Source organism: Mustela nivalis, assembly GCF_964662115.1.
Source record: "Mustela nivalis genome assembly, chromosome: 1".
Taxonomy (NCBI): Eukaryota; Metazoa; Chordata; class Mammalia; order Carnivora; family Mustelidae; genus Mustela; species Mustela nivalis.
The window spans coordinates 94,714,079-94,727,442 of NC_139020.1; the positions used below are offsets into that span (position 1 = coordinate 94,714,079).

Consider the following 13,364-nt stretch of genomic DNA (forward strand, 5'->3'; position numbering starts at 1 on the left):
AGTAAGACAAATATATAAGTGAAAGTATTAATAAAAACAATACCAAACAACAAAATAAATTTTTTAAATGTTCAACATTCAGATATTATTATGCTAATTGCTTTTTGAAATTTTAAATTCTAGACCAGATTTTTTCCAGAAAGTTGTTTTTTGGGAGATGCTATTTGCTGGTGCCCTAAGCATGCTCATGGTCAGTCTATTCCAGGGAAGTCTGACATAGTGTTCTGGTGACTAGGCTGGCCCAGGGCCAATGCATTTGCATGCTTCCTTCTGATGAGGTAAACTGGAACCTGAGTTGGCACTGATGAAGCAGACTGCCAGAAGACAGAGGATGCAGTAGCAGCTGATGCTCAAGAAACACTTTAAGGTCTACACACTTACCTTCCCCAAAACTAAGTTTATAAGGATGAATTACTGGTAGATATTCAATCATCCATTTAGTAAACAAGCACTTGTTGAATGCCTACAAGGTGAAAATACCGGGCTAATTCCTGGGGTAGATTGTGCTTCATGAGAGCTTGGGCGCAAGAGATCAGAGCTGCTATCTGGCTTTCCTGGGAGGGTGTTCCAAGCTTAAGAATCAAAGTGGCATAGAGGACAAGACATGCCTTTTGGACTTAAAGAGATATGAATTCAAATCCTAATTCTATTTCTTGCTGAAGAGGCTACTTAACTTCGATAGATCTTTTGTTTCTTTATCCTTAAAACATGAAAATGAATTCATTCCCCATAGGGAAGATTGAAGAATTAACAAAGCAACAACATGTGTTAGGGACTAATGCATCATCTGGCACATAATAAGTGTTCTACAAAGGATAGTTGTTAGATATAGTGTATATACTATATCATGAACTAATTCCAAACATAATAATGTTTATACATAAACATATGAGTAATGTTTAATTTTAAGTGCTTCGTTTTATATTGTAAAACTGTTTGTATGCACACACACACACACACACAATTTTTCTCCCTATATTTCACAAGTTGGTAATTAATATTTCCACACACAAAAAAATGAATCTCAAGACATTTGCTCCCTGAGGAGTGTGTGTCCTGGAGAGCAATCAGTAAAATAAGAGAATACCAATCACAAGTAGAGATAGCTCATCTACTTTCCACTGTTATAATACATCCCCGCCCAAATATAGCATGATTCATAAAATGGGTACACCACAGGTAATGAATGAATAATTAATATTCACCACTCTTACCTCACAAGTAGAACCTGAGGCATGAAGATGAGACTGCTTCTAAATTATTTCTCCCTGAGGCTGAACTGGATGTTTATTTTCACATAAGATCATTATAAATCCCTGTAAAGTATCTTCAGAATGGGATTGGAGATAGATAGAAAGTAAAGATAGAAATCTCCTAATCTCCCAACATGTTATATAATAAAACTATCACTGTTGTCATTATAATATCTTAAAATATGTTTACACTGCATTTTAATTTAACAATCCCTAAGCTGTCCTTTCCCTTAGAAGTTGAAGAATAAAGGGTCATTTTTAACACTTCAGAAACTCTTAGATAAGATTATTTACATGATTTGCCTAAAGATTAATGGCATAATGTTGTATCACACTTACCACAGAACCTAAGAGGAAAGAGAAAGCGAGAGAGAAAGAGAGATTGATTTATCTCCCTATGTGTGTATGCCAAGCCATTTCACATAAACATGCGAGTCAAAGTAGGGTTTACCTGATTCTTTTCTAGATTTCGTTTGATATTTTACTGAATGAACTATGAAGTATTTTCAAACAGAACTCTTTAGATCTTATATATATTGTTCATTTTTGCACAAACAATTTTTTTATATTTAATTTGACTTCATTGCCTCCCTTGTTAAAGCCAGCAGACTCAGTTTACAAACCTCTGAGCTACTGTTGGCTGCTGCCTTCTTTCCCAATGAAAGGTACAAGTTGACAAGTACCATGCTTCTTCCTTTCAACCCTCCAATAGCCCTCTCCCTCTGGCTCAGGTTGCTCAAAGCACAGATCCCCTCTTACCCATTCCCAGGTTTGAAACACACAGCCTCATTTCAAAGTATAGCCAGCATCCCTCTACTTTCCTCTGGAAGATAAAAAGGGGGGTAATGGGGGCAAAGAGGGCTCTCTGGGCCTCCCTTACCAAATACACCACACTGCCCTTTCTCCCCCTCATCAAGAAAGACAGAAAGAAACAAAATCATTTCATTGCTTCCCACTACAGTTTTTTAGTATTATTATTTGAAGATTTTTTTGCATCTTTTTCTGGTATAAGTAGTGATACTTATTTTGCAGAAACACATTTGTCTGCAGGAGAAATTAATTTTAGAATTAAGATAGAGGAGATATAAAAATAGTTTAGAAATACATTTTCTACTTTTTCAATCAGGTTTGAATTATACTTAATGAAGATTTACAGGTTTCTGGAATTGAGAAATATTTGAAAACTGATTGTATATTAATTATCCACTAATATTTTCCTAATTAATCTCTGAAAAAGAGAACCATGAAGTCAAAGGAACTGCTTGGAAAAAATTTTTGATGTGTATCAAACTTGAAGCCATACTTTTTAAATTAGTGATTTTCACAGTCTGAATCTGCCAAAATGTATCAAACTATTTGGTTACATGTCAGGTTCTGCTATGGTGGAGAGATGTAGTAGTTTGCAGCAGATCATAACTTTGCTTGAAAACAAACAGAAAAACAGTATAAAATACCAAATTGTCTGAGAGTATTAGGATGCTGGGAAGGCAATGAGAAACAGAGAGGGTATAAATTCTATACTGAAGTGACTTAGAGCCATTTTTATCCTGGGGGCATTTGCCAATTGGGCATAGGGAGGTAACTGAGAATCTCAGCATTGGAACTGGGGAAGGAGTGACAAAAAACCAGCACAGCTTTGGGTAGGTATCTGAGGGGCCTCAAATACAGAGATGTTTATCACATCAAAAAATGCCAATTTCTGGGCCTTCATGTGGCAGAATACCAAAGACCTAAGTGGAAAGACTCTGAAAAGCAATGCAAAATTTGGCAGTCTTGACAGAAAGGACCTGCAGAAGGAAGGGGAAGGGCCTTAGAGAAACACCGGACTTTCAGCTGAAAATTCTTGAGAACCAGAGTGAACCATACGTAAAGGTACACTCTTTCCAGAGCTTCAACCCAGCCTCAACATGGAACAGTTCATGATTAAATTATGATGAACTATGATGTTATCTCCTAGTGAAGAGAGGGATGAATTCATTACAGAGGGAAATGCAACACTGCATCCTCTATAATATTCTATACATAACTGTCAATCTTTAATAAAAAATTAGGTATGCCCCCCAGACTCCCCACGATAACATAATCAAGAAACCAAAAGAAAAAGTAGACAATAGAAATGCATCCATAGATAAACATGATATTGGAGTTAGCTAAAGAATTTAAAATAACTAACATAGTCAAAACAACAGAGAGTGACAACATAAAGAACTTTACCAGAGTATTAGAATCTGTAAAAAAGGATCAAATAAAAATTCTAGAACTGAGAAATACACTGAAATTAACTCATTAGGTAGATTAAATGAACTGATTTTTAGATGCAATAATAGACATAATTAGTAAATTCAAGGAGCAGTAGAAAATATCTGAATTTAAGCAGAAAAGTAAACTAATGAAAAACATAGCAAAGAACTTTGGAGAAATGTGGAACACGGTGAAAGTCTAACAGCAGTGTAGTTGGAACCCATATGGAGTACAGAGTGAGAATGAAGAAGAAGCAAGAAAGAATTGCAGTAAGGAATGAAGAGTAATTGTAAAAGTAAATATATATATATATAAAATAATATATGTAATATATATTATATAAATAAAATTATATATAATATATAAAATTATATATAAATATAAATAAATAAAATATAAATAAAATTATATATAATATATTATATATAAAATATTAATATATATAAAAATGAATATTGTCAACTGACTGTATAAAACAATAGCAGAAATGTTTTTACCAAGTTTAAAATGTATGTAGAATTAAAAGAATGGCAACGATGATACAAAAATGGGAAAAAGTAAAAGGAATTAAAGAATTCTAATATTCTAAAATTAGTAATAATTTGGTAAGAAGAATCACTTATATTAGATTGTAATAAGTCAAGGATTCATATTCTAATCTTGGGGGTAAATGTTGAAGACTTGTAAAAGAATGCATAACTAATTAGGAAAAAATTAAATATTTCTGATTAATCAAAAAAAAGGGCAAGAAACGAAAGAAAAAGGATCAAATAAAACCCAGGTTAACAATACAGTAGATATCAGCCCAGATGTAGCACCAATTACTTTAAATTTAGAAGTACTAAATATTCTAATTAAGAGTCTAAAATTATCACACCGGAAAAAATACAAACCCCAGCTATATTCTCCTTATTACAGATACATCCTAAATACAAGAACAGAGGAAAACTGAAAATATAACTGTGCAAAAGGATACAGCATGGAAACATCCGCCAGGATAATGGGTTGGCTCTAACTCCAATCAAAGTAGGCTTTATGGCAAGGGACATTAGTAGACATAAAAAAGGTGTGCTAGTTAGTAATTTATTGTCTCCTAACTCCAGAAGTACCCCTCACCCTGTACTTACTGGAACTGAATTCTGCATACTACATTTCTCTTTTTCCAGCTGGCCACCAATAGAGGGTACTAGAGAAACACTGCAAAGCTGCAAAAGAAAGAAAGGACTTTCCCTTCAAGGGTTTGTTTCAGCCAGTATCCTGTAGATCCAGGCAGCATTTTCCAAGAGTCCAGGCAGCATTTACTTCTGCTGTTGTGGCCCTCACAGTTAAGCAAAGGTATCCTTTTGGCAAATTTCTTCATCACATCCTCACTGTTCACCCATTTTCCAGGCAAAGGAATCTCATTTTAGTTACTATTAGTGGTAACTAATAGTTAGTTACTATTAGTTAGTCATGCCCTATGCCCTTAGCCTTGCAGCACCTCCTCTAAGGCTTCACATTCCTTTTCTGTTTACTTTCTCTTAGCTCTAAGAGGTATAACCTGTTTGCTGTGGGTCCTACTTCTGTAATCCTTGGAGTTCTTTTTCTACTCTTTCTCGTAGTTAGCAACTATTTAATTCAGTTAACAATTCTTTGTAGTAAATCTGTTTAATGTAGTTTCTGTTTTCTGACTGTAGCTTGACTGATATAAGGTATTATATACAAAAAGGGGATTAGACTCGGAAAAGGTAATATAATTCTAAATCTGTATTCAGTCACTAACATGATTTCAAAATACACAAAGCAAAAAATTCACAAAAATAAAAGGAGATATTGACAAATCTCCAATCATAGTAAAAAAATTTTAACACACCTTTCTCAATAGTTGATTGAATTGCAGACACCCCTCCTAAAAAAATGATAGAAAAGAAAGAGGGAAAAAAAACCCTCTTAGGACATAGAAGTTCTGGGTAACACAAGTAAAGAACTGGGCCTAACTGATATATGTAGAATCCTCCTGCATCAAAGAATATCAGAATGTGCATTCTTTTCCAAATGTACCTGAAATTTTAACCAAAATTGAACATAACTTAATGATAAGTCAAGCCACAGCAAACTTCTCATTTTATATGGAAATAAAAAGGGCCAAGAATAGCCAAGATAAACTTGAACAACAAAGATGGAGAACTTAAACATTATTTAAAATTATTGAGAATTATTATAAAGCTATAGTAATTAAAGCATTATGGTTTTGATGCAAGGATAAACAATTAGACCACTTGAACAGAATAAAAAGCTCAGAAATAGACTCACACATAAATGATCAGGTAATTTATGAAAAAAGCGACCCTATAATGAAATGAGGGGAATTATGGTCTTTTTAATCAATGGTACTTGGCTAAGTCAAGTGGAAAAAATAAATTTGACTCCCATCTCATGTAATACACAAAAATCAACCCCAAATATATTGAAAAACTAAATGTAAAAAAAAAAAAATCAAGTTCTTAGAAAAAAACCAAAATATTTTCATGACTTTTGGGTAAGCAAAAATGTCTTAGGCAGGACACAAAAAGTAACAAACTGGAGTATTTTATAGGTAGTAACTCCTGTGCATCAAAATCCATCATGAAGAAAATGAAAAAAGGCAGTTCATGGAATAAAAGAAAATATTTATTAATACATATATTTGACATGGATTCGTATCCAGAAGGACTTCTATATATGAAGGACTTCTATAAATCAATATGAAAAATGCAGACAATCTAGTAGAGAAATGGACCCAAATTTTTAGCAAATGTGTACACGTGTCATAAAAGAGGATTTCCAAATGGTCAATAAACTTATTAAAAAGTTGCCAACTTCATTAGTCATCAAGGAAATGCAAACTGAAATCCCAGGTCAGATGCAACCACAAATCCACCAGAATGACTAAAATAAAAAAGAATGACAATACCAAGTGTTGGAAAGTACATTATGTAACTGGAACTATTATAGATGGCTTATATGAATTCAAATTTGTACAACCACTTTGGAAAACTGGCAGCACCCCCTTCCTCCTATACTCTATATCTGGGTAATCTTTTTTCCTCCTATAAGCCCAGCAGAAATGCATACTGGTGCTGAAAAATACACATGGACAAGAATGTTCTCAGTAGCACTATCCATAAAAATAAAACATTAAAAATATTCCCAATCAACAGTAGAAAAGATACATAAATGGTGGTATATTTATACAATGAAAAAATATTATATGGCAGTGGAATAAATGGAGTATAACTACAAGCTACCACATGAAAGAATCTCACAAGTAAAATGTTGAGCGATACAAAAGAATATACACTGTATAATTTATTTTTAAAAGGGTCAAATGGCAAAACTAATTTGTGGTGTTATTAGTCCCAATAGCGGTCACACTTGAGAGGGTCGGTAGTAACTGAAATGGACCAGGAGGGAGGTCCTGGGATTACTGATATCACCATTTTTTATCTACCTATCATCTGTCTATTCATCTATCTATCCATCTATCTATATTGAGCCATATATTTACAATTTGTGTAGTTTATTTATTTTTGAAGATTTTATTTATTTATTTAATTGGCAGAGAGAGAGACAGCAAGAGAGGGAACACAAGCAGAGAGAATGGGAAAGGGAGAAGCAGACTTCCAGCCCAAGCAGGGAGCTCGATGCAGAACTTGATACCAGAACCTTGGGATTATGACATGAGCTGAAAGCAGTCGCTTAATGACTGAACCACCCAGGCACCCCTATGTAGTTTATTCAATACATCTTATACATCGATAAAATGTTTACATTAAGAAAATGGCAGGCCAGGACAGCTTGAAATTTCAAATATTAAAAACTGTGTTTTCCTAAAGCAAGACTTTCCTAAACACATGTTCTCTACTATCCCACCTGTGATCTCTGCATTGTCTGTGTATTAGAGTGGTAATGCAGAGGAAGATTTTGATACAAGGTGTTTTTCTGCAAAATGCACAGCCACACAAAACAAATGAAATGCAGTTCACACAAGTGGACTGAAAATTATTAGACTGTGTGTGTGGTGGGTTAAGTGGAAGAGATTATGTGTTTCTGAAGCCCCTAAAGAGCCTAAATAAACTGCATTGGACATGGAACAATTTTTTGTTATCATTATTATAACTTTTTAAATAGTTATGGTTAAAGAAAAAAGAAAACCCCTCTGTGCTTGCTCACTCATGACCTAATCTCCCTACAACAGTTTGCTATATTAATTGGTAACTATGAGGATCTGATGACCAGATCAACGACCTCAGGACCAACCTTATTTCAGTTAACACTCAATCCTAAGGAAAAGGTCGGAAGAAGGATGTGTCAATAATGAGGACTGGAGCGTTTCTCAAACTACAGTTCTCTCCCTCCACCCTCACCCCCAATTCCATCCCATTATTCTTGAGAGCAAATTGTAGATAAGAAAGATCTGAAAGAACAAGAAAAATATTGGAAATTGGAAAGATGGAAAGATAAGTAGAAAACAGAGGTAGCCACCTGCCATTGGAAGATAAGACTAAAGCCAGATGACCAGTTTAGTATGGGTAGTACTGAACAAATTCTGTAACAATACAGTCACACGAAGACCCATGGAAGATAGAATCTCTGCAAGGAAAAGGGGGAAAATGGAAACTGCAAAGGCAAGAAGAAAAGCCTTCTATTAACTGCAGATTATCTGTACATTTATGGAATTTGTCAGTGAATGTATGGGCAACATCTGAAGGGATTCTGTTCATAGGGTGAAATGTATAAATTCATAAAGTGTGTCATTTTAAATGTATCTCAAATTTTGTCCCTTAGGCTGGTAATGACCCTCATGTTTAACATGATGTTCCCTCTACTGTTAACTACACTAGTGAATATAAAAGATGAGGACATTAACTGAGATCTGAACTTTTGAGAATGTCTTGCCTCTAGCACTTAAGAAGATTACATGTATTCAATGTGTTCTTCCTCTATTCTCTTCCTTCTCCGAGTAGGACTCCATGGACTTTCAACACACACACGTGCACACACACACATCTTCCTAAAGTAGAAACTAGGTATGTTCAGCCTGGGAATATATACTGAGAGTTGATTGTGGAGATTGTGGTCTATTGCAATCCCCAACCCCCCATTTTTGTTTTGTTTTGTTTTTTTTTTTTTTTTTTTTTTTTAAGGTTTCCAAATGTCTGCTCAGCAGGGATGTGAAGTGGTATCATGTCACAGGCTTATTCCTAACACTTTCGCATTAACAAAATTGAGCAGATTTCTAACAAGTTAAATGCACGCTTTTTTGGGAAAGGAGGGGGGTGACAATACAATGTCTTCCCAAGCTATAACTTGGGTGATCTTTAAAGACAGCATTGAATTCTTCTGCATGAGTTATACTGGCTAATAGGAATTTAAGTGATAACTAGTGGGAGAGCACTGAAGCATTCATGCATGTGAAATCAGATGAACACCCACAATGTGGAATTTCATAAAGAAAATTATTCTAGCGGAGAAATACAGGCCCAGGTTGAGTGCCAGTAACTTTTAAACTAACATGTGGAGCTATCATCCTAATGAGTAACAACTAAAGGTGCCTAAAGTAAAGCAAGACCAACATTTTCAAGTCTGTATTTTCAAACACTTAAAAAACACCAGCTTGAATGAAATTATATACAATTCCCTTTCTCTGCTGAAGGAAATTTAATCTCACTTTCTAAATTTTGGTTGCATATATTAATGCTTACTCTTGAGAGGCACATGTACAACTTATTCAAATAAATCTTAAATAAATAAAGCTTATTTTACTTAAATAAGTGATATTTATCAGTAAGATTTATTATTTAATGATCAATATTTTATTTATTAAGATTTAATAACTCTTACTTACTTAATAGTTAGATCAACTAATTCACCTGTGCAAACAAATGGAAATCAAGAGCTCTGATACGTATTAGTGATTTTTATTTCTACTCAGTGATTATACTAGTCTTTCTGAAACATTTTAAACAATCTGCTTAAAACTATTTACTTAAAACTATTCTACTGAAATCATTTATTACTTGACATGCAATTCAATTCTAGATTGCAATGTGACTTCAACTTTTATTCATCAAGGTTAAAGGGACATGTTCTAATACACAGGTCTAATACACATTTGACATGTGTTGAATCAGCTCAATTACCTTTCAGAGTTGCCTGAAATTTGTGAAATATTAATGATTCAAATACATGAATCCCAAATATTTCATACTAGTTGTATAACATATTATATGGTATGTAAATAAGTGTACTCCCAAGACTTCTAAAACTATAAAGCTGAATCTTTGCTATCATGCTTATTTTTGTCTTGCTATCATGCTATTTTACAACAGTTTCTCCCATCACATAATTTAGAATGATGTTCATAATAATAATGGTCATTGGATCCTCAGTTTACTCATTTACAAAATGATGTTAATGATAATATCTGCCTCATGTAGTTGTTGAGAAGAGTAATAAAAGAAGGCTTCCTGATAATAGTAGGTGTTCAGTAAATGTTAAGTATTATAATATTGCTATTGTCATTATTATTATTGCTGTTATTGCTCAGCAATTTAAAAAAAAATTAGACAATTAGGAAAACATCCTACTGGACACATGGTATATGCTGCTTTATCATGTTTTTTTTTTTTTTTAATTTAGCCAGAGTGGTGATAAGTCATAGTCATTCCTTAGTGATCTTTAAGCTAGACTGCTGTAGTATTGTATTAATATCCCTGAAAAAACATTCAACAAGGCTCTTCATGGGTGCAAAATGTTATAACTTGAATGGTACTTTCCAGAAAGATGACTCAATATATTTTACACTAGGTAAGAGACAATATTCTGGGCTCCCTGATATAAAAGGATTTAAAAATCCTTGAGCATTCAGTTTGTATGGCTTTAGTTACCATAGCCTATCTTTATTGGGCACCTATTTATCTATTTTCAACTGATGTGTCATATAAAAGGAAAAAGAAAAAACAAATTGCAGTCAAATTCTAGAGAGAATGTGGTTTTGGTAGAGAGATGTGGTTTTAGTCAGTGTCTTAATTTGAAAATACTCTCCTGCAGTAAGGAATAAACTGTGGGTTTATGACTGAGATCAGTTTAAGGTTCTCTATCTCATGATTAGGATTCATGTTCATTCATTGTTTTCTTTTAAGTCATAATCAATATCCGATGTACTGATTTCACTGTTCCGAAGATGAAGAACTTTGTGAATTTAGGGCAGTTTCTGTTACAAGCAGTTACTTTCCATTCTGAACAGTGGCAAAAAAAAAAATAAAAGGTATTTTTCCTGAATGGCTTTTAAAATGATTTCTCTTTGGAAGTATCTTTGAAAATGACCAGATTGGAAGTTTTAGCCATTTGGTTATAATAACACTGATGAGTAATAGATTGAGCAGGGTTGAACGGTTACTTAAAAGTCCAGTTTAAGAACAACAACAAAAAAATCTCAGTTCTATCTTGATTATGTACTTGTGTTGCACACCATGACAACTCACCAACTTAGGTTGGTTCTAAGCACTTGAAAAAGAGGTTTAAAAATTATTTAAACCTCTGTGAAACACCACACAACACAATCTTGCCTTCCGTTGTATCCCCTTCTCCATATCAGAGTAATATTCCATTCCTTATTCAAATCAAGACAATCAAGAAAACTACAGACTGTGTATAGAGTTAGGCAGTTTGAAGGATTCTGACCCGTCTCTCCCTTCTAGTACACTCTTTCTCTCTTCTCCCTTTATTTACTTTTCACTTTATAAAACTATTTAAGCTGCTGCCACACATGAAAAAAACAAAAACAAAAATATAATCCTGTAAAATATTATTATTGGGTCCCAATCAAATTAATTTTTCCATTTGGAGGAAAACAGTCCGACAGCCTACAATAATATTTAAGAGAGCACCTGAATGGCATCCAGGGTCTAATTGGTGAATTGTGAAAGATCCAAAGCCTTTTGGTGTGCAAAATAACATAATTAGCACGTTAAGTTTAATCATAAGGGGTTAAACAAATTTATCGATACAGATAAATTTTCATGCATTTATTTCAAACTAGTGGCTTACTGAAAATGGTAAACACTTAGCTGGTGTTTCAAAAACGGAGACCCTTCAATGATAGCCTATAAATATTTTATAGAGGAGGAATGTGAAATTTTAAACAAGGTTGACGACTATTTTTCATTGCTCATGCCAACAACCTTCGCATGATGGTAGGCTGCTTGTGAAAGACATTCATTCACAGATTCACTCACTCATACATCAAACACCTTATTTTATGCCAGGCATGATAGAACACATGAATTGAAGACAGTAGTCTTGTGTCTTCGAGAAAGAGAGCTCAGATTGTCTCTGTATCCTACTCAGTAGCACTCATTATCTTCAGTCTAGAGCAGTATCATGGGTCCAGGAAACAACAGCTCGTTCCACAAATGATTTTTTTTAAAAACTTGGGACTCTGAAATAGTCACCGTCTTTCACTTGACTAGAGGTAGATATCCTCAAATTATACACTTCACTGAGGAATACAAATTAGGGTAAAACAAAACAACAAAAAAATCTGTTACTTTTTAACCAATTAGGATCTTAGCCTTCTCTTTCTCCCTAGGCTAGGGAACCACATCGGAATTCTCTACCTTCTAACCGCCCGCAAAAAGGGATTTTTCTAGGCTACTTATCAGGGTTACCTATAAGCAACTTCCTTGTTCCTCAGGTGGGAAGGAATAAAAGGAATTCTGGCTCTCCCCAAGTTACTAGAACTTTCCCCGGAGAAGCAGCCCTTTCGGTCCCACCCAGGCACGAAAGATAAAAACTTGGAATTGAGCCCCTGTGAACCTCCTCCTACCTACGCCGTCCTGGCTCAGCCCGCTGCTTCATCTGCGCAAGCCCGGTTTCCAACGTCCCAATCTGAGGCCCCGCGGGTCTGTGCGCTCGCGGAGGCGCGCGGGTTTGAAACGTCACAGGACACGCGACTCCGCCTTGTTCCTCCGCTCGCGGCCCCACCCACCATCTGTGGCAGCCGCAGGCTTCTGGTTGACTTCTCTGCAGTGGACACGACTTTTTTTGTTTTAATCTTGGGGAAAAAAAAAAAAAAGAAAGAAAAAGAAACACACACTTTGGACTTTTGTTTTTGGATTCTAAAAGTAATATGATACTTAAGTATAATTTGGAAAATCGAAAAATATGTACATAAAGTACAAACTACCTGTATACTAAAGAGAAATACTAAGAACATTTATTGTGTTATTTTTGTGGTCTTTTTACTACGAATAGATAAAAATGAAATAGATCGTGGTGCTTCTCGGCCTCTAACACGTAAACACGCAGAGATGATATACATAAACTTTATAAAGTTTTGTACATCTTTTTTAAAGGACAGTATGTTTACTCTAAAATATACGTATGTAGGATTTCAAAACCCTGTTTATATATATTAAGGAGAACATCCGTGCACAGTGGTTTAGTTTTGCCTCTTTGCTTTATAAAAATAGTCCAGTCATGGTTTTAACTGCTCTATACTGACATTGACTGTAGCTATCTTTTACAAGCTATCTTTTACAATATGATGATTTAAATCAAAGTCTACTCTGTCTTCCTTACCTAACACTAAATAGTATTCATTTTCCATGCCATTTAGCATTCTGCTAAAAAGTTATTTAGTTTCTGCATATTCTACTGAATGGGTATACCATAATTTTATTTTTTTTAGAGGTATAGGTGGGTTTTGTTTTGTGTTTTGGTTTTTGCCAGTTTTTCCCAAGCAAGTATGTATGTTTGTGCACATCTTTAGGTGTATATTTCGAAGTTATTTCTTTAGAATTATTCTTATAAGTGGAATTTCTAAGTCAAAGAGCATTAACTTTGTAA

The 13,364-nt window shown here is 34.4% G+C and overlaps 1 protein-coding gene across 3 annotated transcripts in view; it reads right to left on the reverse strand.

Moving 5' to 3' along the window:
- SPATA16 (spermatogenesis associated 16) overlaps positions 1-12,427 on the reverse strand; it is a 253,671-nt gene extending 241,244 nt beyond the window's left edge. For 2 of the 3 annotated variants that reach the window (XM_082688992.1, XM_082688990.1), the window contains exon 1: positions 12,343-12,427. The gene's annotated coding sequence lies outside the window, so the exon portion shown is untranslated. The other variant, XM_082688991.1, reaches the window with a different exon arrangement.
- Positions 12,428-13,364: the final 937 nt, after the last annotated feature.